Source organism: Cibotium barometz, chromosome 1 (genome assembly GCF_041138505.1).
Source record: "Cibotium barometz isolate CiBa-2024 chromosome 1, ASM4113850v1, whole genome shotgun sequence".
Classification (NCBI taxonomy): Eukaryota; Viridiplantae; Streptophyta; class Polypodiopsida; order Cyatheales; family Cibotiaceae; genus Cibotium; species Cibotium barometz.
In genome coordinates, this window is record NC_141046.1 from 46,401,888 (window position 1) to 46,412,872 (window position 10,985).

The window sequence follows — 10,985 nt, forward strand, 5'->3', positions numbered from 1 at the left end:
AGAGATAAAAATATCCCATTATTTCGGAGTTTAAAACTCATTCAAGCATGTGAAATAGGCGCCTCCTTCATGAGGGGAATTCCCCCATGCAGAGGTGTCAAAAATGCATCATTTCACCTAAATATCTCTCTTTTTTAACTATTAACCTTGTCCTTAGTCAACTCTTCATCTTATGTGAGTATTTACTCATTTTTGGGGGATTTTTCTTTTATTCTTCTATTTATCTCCTCCCTACATTTGGATGAATCTTATTGGTCCATAGGAACCTTAATTTAAAATTTCGAAAAAATCTTCACCCCTAGGATAATGCCTCTTGAACAGATTATACTTAATTTCTAATGCACCTTCTGAAAATCTTTTTGAACTTCTGTTTCAGGGGAACTTATTTTAATAAGATGAGAATTTTTTCTATCCAAAAATATTTAATATCTGAATATTATCTCTCTAGAATATTTTCTCTCTCTAGGCCAAAACTGGTAGAAACAAAATCTTTTATATTTCTGAAGAGGGATTTGATTACAGGGGAAGATGCTGGACATCTTGAGAGCCTGGGGAGGAATCTTACATTCTCTTCCACTTGAAAAACGCGAGATGCCCTCATCTCGCAAACTGGGATTAATCTCGCAATAGATCGGCTTCATTCTCCCAAGTGGCATCTTCAAAAGGATAGAACTTCCATTTTACCAATAATTCTCTGAGAATTCTGTTCCTGAGAATCTTTTCTCGAACATCAAGAATTTCTTCAGGTTGGAGTTCCATCTGCCCTTGGGTTGAAGAGGTTAGGATTTCATCATTAAGTACATGATTTGGGCTTGGCACATATTTCTTTAGAAGGCTTACATGAAATACATTATGAACTTTGAGATGAGGAGGCAGAAGAAGCAGGCTAAGTCACCTACTTTCTTTGTAATTAGATATGGCCCACAATATCTGGGGGATAACTTCTTGTACTTCCCAAGAGATAAAGAACTTCTTTTGGGCCGTACTCAAATGAAGACCATATCTGCTTCTTTGAATTCTCTATCCTTTGAAGACCATATCTGCTTCTTTGAATTCTCTGTCTGTCCTCTTCTTATCTGCATACTGCTTCTGTCGATCCTGGGCAGCTTTTATATCTTTACGAATTGCCTGTATCTGCTGCTCCATGTCGTCAAGCATCTGTCTGGACATCTCGACCCTAATCAATGGGTCGGACCAAGTTAATGGAGTTAAGCAATCTTGTCCATACAAAGCTTTGAAAGGGCTCATCCCAATACTTCTATGATAAGAAGCATTATAGGCAAACTCGACTAGGTGCAGATAGCTTAGCCACTTCTTGGGTTCCCTGCCACAGCATGACCGAAGTATATCTTCGATTACTTGGTTTACCCTTTCAGTTTGACCATCGGTCTCAGGGTGATAAGCTGTGCTGAGATCCAAGAAACTTCCCACTGCTTCGAAAAATGCAGTCCAGAACCTTGAAGTAAACTTGTGATCGTGATCACTTACTATTCTCCTGGGTAGACCATGCAATCTGAAGATTTCTTTGAGGAACACTCTGGCCACATCCACTGCAGTGTAGGTTTCTTTTACTGGAATCAGATGGGCAACTTTGGTTAGTCTGTCAACTACCACAAAAATGGAGTTGTAACCAGATTGCACTGAAGGTAATTCAGTAATAAAGTCCATACTGATACATTCCCACTTCATTTGGGGGATGTCCAATGGATGTAACTTCCCAGGCATTTTTACTCTTTCAGCTTTGACTTTCTGGCATGTCAGACATTGACGTACATGATTCAGTACATCCTTTTTCAGACCAGGCCAAAAGAAGCTTTTCTTTACAGACATGTAGGTTTTGATGAAACCTGGATGTCCTGCTGCTGTAAGGCTATCATGGGCTTCAGTCAGGATTTGATCCTTGGTTCCCACATCATTGGGGATGCATAGCCTGCGATTATAATACATAATGCCATCATCCAGGCTGTACCCTTGAACTCTATTTAACTCCTGTGGAGTTTTGCTTTCCTGCATAAGTAGGGTAGAAATAGGGCCAAAGAATCTATCCTGCATGATCTTTTCACTTGCTTGAATAATCAAAGGATTTGATATTACAGTAATTGCAAGCAAGGAGGCTTTTCTGTTGAGGGCATCTGCTACCACATTCTCTTTGCCTGGGCGGTACTTGATTTCAAAATCAAATTCCTGCAAGGTCTACACCGAGTATTGATGGCTGTCTCTTCGAGATATCTTGCTCATTAATCCTGATCTGATAATACCCTGATTTGAGATCTATCTTTGTGAAGATCTGGGCTCCACTTAGCCTGTCCAGAAGCTCATCAATTCTGGGGATAGGATATTTATTCTTAACTGTCAGCTGATTCAGACCTCTGTAGTCCACATAGAGTCTAAGCATCCCATCTTTCTTTTTCTGAAAGAGAACTGGCGCACCCCAAGGTGAAACACTGGGTCATACAAACCCTTGTTCTAACAGCTGTCTAAGCTGTTCCTTGAGTTCAATGGCTTCAGGAACTGGCATTTTGTACGTGCACAAGGCTATTGGCTAAGCTCCGGGGGTCAATTCAATCACATGATCTACTTCTCGAATTGGAGGCATTTCAGTTAGCTCTGCTGGGAATAGATCATCAAATTCACTTAACCATTATGGTTCTTTAGCCTTAAGCTTTGAGTCTACTGGGTTCATTTTGACAACATAAATTTGCTGCTTCTTCCTAAGTCCTTTCAGCAACCTGGAAGCTTTTACTAACTGAAGGTCTGGGGATCCGAAAACTCCAGTTCCTTGAACTTTGTTCCCGTGAAGGTCATGGAAGGAAATGGTTCCATTGTGACAGTGTATGTCAGCTTGATTTTTGTGGAGCCAATCCATTCCAAGGATCCCGTAAAAAACTCCCAGAGGTAAGACTTTAAACTGACAGTCGGTTACATTACCATCTAGATTGAATTGGATAAGATCTGTCTCATGGTGAGTGAAAAGAGTCTTCCCACTGGCCAATTCAACTTGCATAGGTTTCCCTGATTTATGTTCTAAGACTAGCTTACGCAAGCATCCAGGGGAAATGAATGAATGAGAACTGCATGAATCAATCAAAAGCTTAAAAGGCTTACCCTGATACTCTGCTGGAGTATGGATGACGGAGAACTGCTGGTTAGGCCCTTGATTTTCAATTGCAGCATAGATCTGCCCTTTTTCCTCTTCTACTACAACTGAAATTGTGACTTCTCTGACTGCTGCAGTCTGAGGCAGAACTCTTTCTCTTTGGTTGCCCCAGTTCTAGGAAGGAGTTCTGAGGTTACTCTGGACAGAGTCAGATGGCTAAGCTGGAGTTCTTCTGGGGTTTCCCTGGCTTGGGCGAGACGGACCCTGATTAGACTGGTATGAAGGGGTTGGTCTTTGAACTCCGGGTCCTTGACTTCCCTGTCCCCTTGACATGGCAAGAGAGTCGGGCAGTCTTTTAACTGGTGACCAAAACCCTGGCAGTCTTTTAACTGGTGACCAAAACCTTGGCATCCAAAACATCAATTTTCAGTTCTGAGTTCATCCCTCTGATTTCTTGAAAGAGGTGGGGCTCCTGAGAAAGTATTCTGGGGGAAGGGTCTTCCTTCACTTCTGAATCTTCCTGCATCCTGATTCTGATTCGGGCCTTGCTGCCTCTTTGGGGGTGGAAAGTTTGAAGTACTTCCCTGGGCTTGGAATCTTTTAAAGTTAGACGGTGCAAGCTTTGGCGGGACCTTTACTACAAAGGCTTTGGCAAAATCTTTAGCCATTCTTACTGCTTCAGCCCATGGACACTGGCTTGGCATTTTTGACCAGTAGGGTTCGTTCATTCCCTGAATGAACCTGGCCATGAGTTGCTCTTCATCTAGAGGTGGTGAATATTTGAGTAGAAGAGCAAAGGCTTGGTGATATTACTCGATGGTTTTGCTCTCCTGCTTTAGCTCTAAGAATTCGTTCATTTTGGTTTCCAAAAATCCAGGAGGACAAAATCTCTTTCTTAGATAGGTTTTTAAATCATTCCAGGACTGAGTATTTCTGTCCATACGGTTGGTGTCACAGTGGTTCCTCCATGCTACCCTGGCTGTTTCCACTATTTTTAGCCGAGAAAGAGCCATTTTGCTCCGCTCATTGTAGCCTGTGATGTCAAAATACTCTTCCATGGCTTCCACCCATTTCTCCTCCACAGCCTCGTCCAGGTTCTCCCCTTCTCCTTTGAAGGGTCCTGGCTGAGTCCTATGAAGAGCCTTGCGAACATCAAGGTCAAGCTCGTCATCTTTAGAGACAGGGTCTAGCTGACGGCCATGGTTTTCTCGTCTCATGATTCTGCCAAAAATTTATATATTATTAAAATTTTATTTTGATATCATCCACGAGATTTTAAGACTTAAGAGGTTCGGAAAAACAATTTCTTAAACAAGACAATGATCTTATTGGAGATCTATGACATATGTCCGATAATAGATTTTTCTTTATCAGATCGTCCGTAAACAATCACTTATACAACCTGAAATTTTTCTCCAGAACACACCTTCGACTCGTGTGAGCTGTCGCTCCAATTCAATTCGCATCTCTCTCTCTTCTACAATTTGTTGTTGTACAGATTAGAGTTGCTCTTGAATTGAAGGTAAAATAGAAAAATTTGCCATAGTGCTCATGCAAACAATGTAAATAAGTAAAATTGATATTATTTGATGTATGTAAACAAAGCAAATGATTGTACTTATCTCAATTCTCCCGCAATTTGATTTGTGTTGAAACTGAACAAAGACTTTGGTTCAATGGTTGGGTCGAATTCCCTTCGTTTCGCACAAGTCCCGAGCAATTCCGAGTGATTTAGGAGACTTGGGCTAGTCGAAATGTTGGAGAAATAATTTTTTGCACCTTGAACACTGCTCAAACAATTTTGAAAACTTGGCCAAACCTTTGTAATAATTTTTGAGAATTTTTAGAATTTTTTAGAAATTATTTTGGAGTTTTGTGGCATTTATTTGGCCTTTTCAAGCCTCTTTGAGCCCTGAAAAATCAATTTTCTGCACCCAAAAATCTGAAAATTGCAATTCTTTGGAATTTCCCTTGAAATAGGAAAATAGGTAGTGTGAAAGCTCCAAAAGTTTATGTGACATGCATTGGGCTTGGGAAAAGTAGAATTGGATTAAGTTGAAGATTTGGGCTTAATTGAGATTAACTTAATTGATTTTTGAAATCTACTTCTCACGTTTTTCACCCGTGAGGCTGCAAATCGGCGCATCACTTCTTGCTTGATTTTATTTAGTTTTTTCATGGCTAAGCTCACACAACATGCAGTCCGTCCATTATAGGTTGCTTCTACCTTGACCCTTTGCAAAAACTGAGCAAATCACATGATGTTTTTGGCTATGGGGAATCCATCTATACGGTTGGATATGAAATTCATGAAGCTTTGAGCAAAACCACTTTTTGATGAAGAAGAATGGTTTTGGGAAGAGGTAAGTAGGTTTGAGAAGTAGAGCTAGTTTGAGAATTTGAATTTTTGGTTAAAGACCACAAACCCTTCTTTTGCCCCCACCGGTTAAAAGCCTGCAACTTTCTTGAGAGTTGCGTTGATGAAGACCTTTCCCACCTTTCCACAAATCTCCTAGCCCAAGCTCTGATACCATTGAAAACGGAATCGTTCTCTAGGATAGCTTGTGGAACACTTGAGAAATTCAACACATAAATTCAACTATGAAAACACATGCTTTGCAGGTTTCAACAAATCAAATAAATTGAACAAAAGCATAACAAACATAATACTTAGCTCCAAGACAAACATGCTGGGTGCAATCTTCCCCCCCCTTGTGCGTGGCCTTCTCCCACACAAGAGTGTTTTTATTAGCTTTCAACCAAAAAAATAGGCCATAGCCCCCAAAAATATACAAAGTGTGCTTTTTGAGAGCACGACACTCTTTCACAACAAAAATAGAGTGTCCCAAAAATTGGGGCTAGGGTAAAGCCTTTAGGCTTTAATAAATTCAACAGTATAAATGTATTTTTCCCAATGTATCAAAATGGAAAAATCAACTACTAAGGTTACTAAATATGATGCGCATAAGAAACATTCTCCTCGACATTATTCATCAATCCTCATAATCTTCATCACCTGAAAATATAAGCCCAATTAATAATTAAATTAATCCCACAAATACTAAACAGGCACAAACCATCACCAACTCATGACTACCAGGCGTAAGTACCCCAGGAATCACCCTGCCATACAAACCTAACTGAAATAATCATAGGCGGTCCCAAGCATACGTCATATATCGCACGTATTAATATTTATAGTGGTGTCACCCATGATATTAACCTAGCCGGCATGACGCAAGAGTAACCTAGGCGTCCCTAAATTACTCAGGAGGGGAAAATAATATTCTTAAAGAGGACTTAAAATATATTCTCATGACACTTATATCAAACCCCCCCTCGAATTGACATGGTTTTTTACACCATCTTTACACCATCAAAAGTGACCTCATGATACAAGTTTATCAACCCAATTGTTTTTCTACCTAATCCAAACAAGGACTATATGCCATATGGCTTTACATAATGATTTCACCTATCAAGGTTCACATGTGCACAAGATTTGGTATGTAGCAAAAGCCATTTACCTACTATTTTACCTATAAAGGTTCACATATTCACAAAATTTGGTTTAAAACAAAAGTTACTTGCTAATTTTAGTAAAAAGCTAAGTTTTAGCCTTCTTCAAAATATTATATGTAGAGTGATTTTTGCTTTTTCCACCTGGCCATAAACAAGGCCAATTGATTCAAAATGCTTGTATATTTGGTTCGGTGGTTCCCAATACACTCTACTCTAGGTTAGCAACTTCAAATCACACTCTCGCATCAATTTATCCAGTTCCCAAAAAATAGGATACAGATACCACTTTGCCAAACCCTAAACAAAGAATCAAACAACTTCTCCACACCTATTTTTAGCAAAGCTACTCAAGTCTAATGATGCTAAGATTTTGAACAGGCATTCTCCTCATCAAGGTGGTCTATAGGTACGCCAAGTTTCACCCCAATAGGACATCGACATAAGCCTAATTTAGCCATTAGATACATAATGGGTAAATTAATCATGATTATTGAGATTAATTATTGATTTAATGTTTAATCCTAGGTCTCCAATGCATATGCACACTTTTTGGAATTTTCATGATATTTTTTTGGCTTTTTTATAATTACAGGCTATCCTTTATGCTTTTAAGAGTTTTTATAAGACTTTATAGTCAAAATATGAGTCACCCGAAAAATTGGTTTTCGTGCTTTTTCTTTGCCTTTTGGATTTAAATTTTGAAAACTGTTAATTTTTAATAGAAATATCATGGCCAAGAATCAATTTTCTAAATTTCTTTCCAAAAGTTTATGTTTGCATGCTCTACACATCCTTTTATGTTAATTTCATCTGATTTTTTCCATTTTTAGCATAAAAACCTCTTTTCTAGACCTATAATTAAGCAAAAAATTATTTGATTATTGAATAATCATGATTTTTATCCCAAAGAATAGAAAATAAAATATTTTACATTCCCACACCCTTTTTGCATTTATAACTCTCTGACATCTAATCATGAATAGGCTAGGGGAAGTATTTTCATGATCCATTAAAAAACCTGCTTTTAAAAGAAGAAGAAAATTTACACAAAATAGTGCTCAAATGGTGTTGAATTTTTCCAAGAATCCGACATGGCCTATTTTACATTCCTGCAAGGTCTCACCAAATTCCAACAAGTTTAGCAGCATTTCCGGAACAGATTCAGCTTTTGTATGCATTTTTCATGTATAAAACACTAAAATTAGCCTATCTTGATCCCAGAATAGAATCTGAACATGCCCTCTAGGTTTGAATTTTTCTCTCCTCATTTTCTACGGGACTCAGAGGAAATCTCATTCTAGGACCCTTAGCATAGGCTCCCAAGAAAGGGCCACCAAGAACTCGCCACCACAGGAGTGGAAAAGTTTTCAAACTAATACTATCCTGATGTTAAAAACCTTATGGATGCAGATGGATGGGCCACAATTCACAATTACACCATAACTTAGCTAGGAGAAGCTAGAGTAAATAGAGAAAGGATCAAAGTTAGAGTGGTTTCAGAACATAATAGGGAGAATACTTGCATGTTTGTTTACCATGCCTACACCTCATTGTCGGCCGCTGACTCAAGCCGGCCTGTCGCCCTCTCGGGCTCCATCGCTTGATCCTCCCGCCCCTCAGAGGGATGTTTGCGCACTAGGGTGGGCTAATTCACCACATTAGCCTAGGCCTCAGAACTAGGCATCATCACAATCACTCACCTCAATCGGCGAACCTCATTCTCCCAATGGTATATGAGGGATACCATGGGCCAACTCCGGGCCTTACTAATATCTTCGCCGTCCGGCTATACAAGCACAAGAGCGGGGCAGCGTCAAGGCAGGGAGAGTTGTACCTGTATCTTAATTTAACCAAGATAACAATCCATTTACTCACTAAACCATAGGACTAGAATCCATGTTACCTTATTAAGAAAACAATCCTTTTCACAAAGATTTTAGCATTTCAACTTGAGATTGCGATGACATTCTTTATTAAGGCATATGCTGTTGTTTAAAATAATACAAAATTTAAATAGTAAATCAATCAAATAAATCACTATTAACAATTAATAGAGAAGCCGGGGCCATACCTCAACCCCTAAGAATGATATATAATTGAAAAACAAAATATGTATATACCTTATAGAAATTTGTCATTTATCGTTACCTTTGCTCGTTAACAAGAGCTTTAGAACTTGACATATGAGAATAGAGTCTTCTAATACCTTGTCTTACGATTGAAATCATCCGATCATCCCCAAGCCTTATCTCCTCTTACTTGTACTGTGACTCTTCTCTCTTTCTAAGGTCTATGGCAAAATAGCCTTCTCTTACCAGAGCTACGGCATACTATTCTTTCTCTAAAAGAAAAGTATGGAGTTTTGGTCTCTTCCTCCGAAAGACCATAGCAATCTAACCTTCTCTTCTAAGATATTAGATAAGAATGAAGAGATATATACATCTCAAGCTCTAGGATTACCTTGAGGCTACTTGCTGCCTTCTTACAGTTTTCCCTGTGTAGAGACCCTGACAGAATTAGCAAATTGTTTCGGTCATAACTCTCTGATAAAAACTCAGAATATGGTCATATAACCAGTAAAAAGAACTGGAAGATATCTAGTCTACAAGCCAACGTGAGTAGAATAGACAAAAACATCTATATATAGCCACAAATGCGCCATCTTTAGAAACGTGTTGCTTTTCCACATTTTTAGTATGCATGGACTCTAAATATGTAAAAGTACTCTAAATATGACCACTTATTCACCTAAATTCGAATTTCTATTTTTGGAGATACTTATCTCTTTTTAATAGAACTATTCTTATCTTCTTATTTCTTTTAGGATTTTTTTTTGGAGATACTTATCTCTTTTTAATAGAACTATTCTTATCTTCTTATTTCTTTTAGGATTTTTTTTTTGGAGCTAATGTTTTTATTCTAACACTTTCCTAATGTTTCTAGCCTTATTGTCTCACTCTTCTCTAAGTACACTCTCTTTCCTTATTGAAATTTATATTAAAAGAGACCCTTACAATCTCCCCCACTTAAAAGATTCGAGATGTCCTCATCTCGCGAGTTGGGGTAGTATCTAAGTAAATCCTCCTGTCTCTTTCAAAGTGGTGTCCCCACTAGGTAGAAATCTTCTTTTATCTAAACATTGTTCCGAGTCCCTTATTTCATGTGTTTGGCTTGTTTTGTTGTGCCTCCACAAGGTCTATTATTCTAAAGTTAATTGGCCTTATTATCCTAAGTTCATGCATCCATATACCTCTCAAATGCTATGAACCTTCGAATTCCTTATTCTATACCCCCATGTAATATGGTACTTAACAAATTGTCGTGAAGAAACATAAGAGAATCAATCCTTTACGCAATCTAACCTATGATAGCGATTTCATAATCTTAGTATCGTCTTGTAGAATACCTCTATTCATCATGCACATTACTTCACATGAATCTTCCACCAATCCTCTTCTATTTACTCATAGAAATACTTGTTGAATTCGTTTATCTTTAACCCTGCTATCCCTATTTCTTGACCTAATTTTTGCTCTAGCTCATGATTCCTTGTAGCCAGGGGTGGGCTTGATGTTCCTCTTGAATTAAAAGACCTCTTCTTGATTAACATGGAAGGACTCATGTCCTTCTCGATACTTTCTATATAAAAAAACTTTATTCAAAGTGGTGTCCCCACTAGGTAGAAATCTTCTTTTATCTAAACATTGTTCCGAGTCCCTTATTTCATGTGTTTGGATTGTTTTGTTGTGCCTCCACAAGGTCTATTATTCTAAAGTTAATTGGCCTTATTATCCTAAGTTCACGCATCCATATACCTCTCAAATGCTATGAACCTTCGAATTCCATATTCTATACCCCCATGTAATATGGTACTTAACAAATTGTCATGGAGAAACGTAAGGGAATCAATCCTTTACGCAATCTAACCTATGATAGCAATTTCATAATCTTAGTACGTCTTGTGGAATACCTCTATTCATCATGCACATTACTTCACATGAATGTTGCACCAATCCTCTTCTATTTACTCATAGAAATACTTGTTGAATTCGGTTATCTTTAACCCTGCTATCCCTATTTCTTGACCTAATTTTTGCTCTAGCTCATGATTCCTTGTAGCCAGGGGTGGGCTTAATGTTTCTCTTGAATTAGGAGACCTCTTCTTGATTAACATGGAGGGACTCATGTCCTTCTCGATACTTTCTATATAAAAAAAGCTATAATTATGGCTTCTGAAATAGAGGATAGTTTTACATTCTTGATGACGTTATTCAAAGGTAGATTAAGCTTTGAAATGAATCGATGGAGAAGAGTAACCTCATTTGTCTCTAGAGCAAATCGGAGAAATTGAACAAAAGTTCGGTGG